Source organism: Castor canadensis, chromosome 1 (assembly GCF_047511655.1).
Source record: "Castor canadensis chromosome 1, mCasCan1.hap1v2, whole genome shotgun sequence".
Lineage (NCBI taxonomy): Eukaryota > Metazoa > Chordata > Mammalia > Rodentia > Castoridae > Castor > Castor canadensis.
The window spans coordinates 98795385-98796822 of record NC_133386.1 but is presented as its reverse complement, the minus strand read 5'-3'; the positions used below and the strand labels follow the sequence as shown (position 1 = coordinate 98796822).

Below are 1438 nucleotides of genomic sequence, written 5' to 3'. Positions count from 1 at the left end.
AATTACTAAAAGAAATGGTTGTCAACTATGTCTGGTTTTTCAAATGAAAAAACTACAAAGAATATATTATAATTGCAAATGGCATTTTTTCATAAGTTCTAAAGTGTTAGTAAAAAAGTGTGATTGTTTTAGAAAGTAATTTGATTTTAAGAAGAAATTGAGCAGAAATAATTTGAAAAATATTGATAATGTAAGAATATTATTATTTTTATATGGTCAAATAAATGAACTCCTGTTCTCTATTCATTTGATTTTGTGACTTTCTTTAAGAAAAGTAGATGTATCTCTCTTTGGAGGTTCTAAGTAATCATAACACATAAATTAACTTTGTCACCTTGTGTACGTTTAAAAAAAAAAATGAAGAGCCATTAACAAAGGAAGCATGTTATCACTTGACTAACTGACCTTCTCAGTTCTTTCTCAGTAATTTGAAAAAAGAAATAGAGGAATGGCTGCCCCAATCTGGAATTGACATTGGAACACTAAAGTTAAGTAGAACCAGATTGGAGGCTGCACTACTCTATCCCTGGAGCAGGACAAAGCTTGAATAAACAGAGACCAAACACTGAGGAGAAAAATGCTACATCTAGGGGAAAGTGAAGTATGTCATAGCAAGACTAGAGACAAAGACAATGAAATCACCAAAATAGAGTTAAGATCGCTGTTTAAAGACTTCAGTTTTTGTTTTATTTATATCTCCCAGAAGGGGTGCACCATTCCTGGAGGTAGTGCAACACCAAGTCGATGCATGGAGCAGATAGGGCAAGCTTCTATTCTATCTCCCTCTTCCAGAAATCCATTTAATATATTTTCCTCAGACAGAAGATGCATCAGATATTAAACTGATAAGAACATATGCTACACTTGATCTTAGCAAGGCTCAGAAGCAATAAGAGTTGAATTTTTGAGATCCAAGTGTGCTGCCTGCAACTGAGAACTTGGAGGGTTCTCTGTACTCAACCAGTAACCTAGTTTTGTAATCTCAGCTTATCTGCAAGATTTTTGGATCCTAGAAACCAAAGATTTTCTGAGTAAATCTCATTCTAAATGGGTTTCTAATGTATTTTCATTCATTGTTAACATAATACACAACAAGGATAATTGTGTATTCAGGAATTTGTTCACTATTTTGCAATTTTCATTCTAATTGTCCAATAAAAGGATTACTTCTAGAATCTTCAATATATTAAAGATGTTTTTAAAAACCAAAGCTTCAAAATTACATTATAAGAGTTTAATGAAAATGACTAAAACACTGCACAATGAGAACTATTTACATTTTTTCCTCCAACTCAAAAAAAAATTCTAGTAAGTGATATGGATAGAATTACACATTGTAGCAAGGAAAATATACTTCTAATAAGTTATGTAGATAGGAGAAATTGTACAAAGGATGTCTGAGTTGTAGTTATCCTCACAGAAATGCCATAGAAGTTCT

General features: G+C 32.0%; 1 non-coding gene across 1 annotated transcript; it reads right to left on the bottom strand.

Moving 5' to 3' along the window:
- Positions 1-703: 703 nt before the first annotated feature.
- Positions 704-891, bottom strand: LOC141415795 (U2 spliceosomal RNA). The gene has a single exon (XR_012440761.1). It is a non-coding gene; the product is annotated as a U2 spliceosomal RNA (small nuclear RNA).
- Between the last annotated feature and the right edge of the window lie 547 nt (positions 892-1438).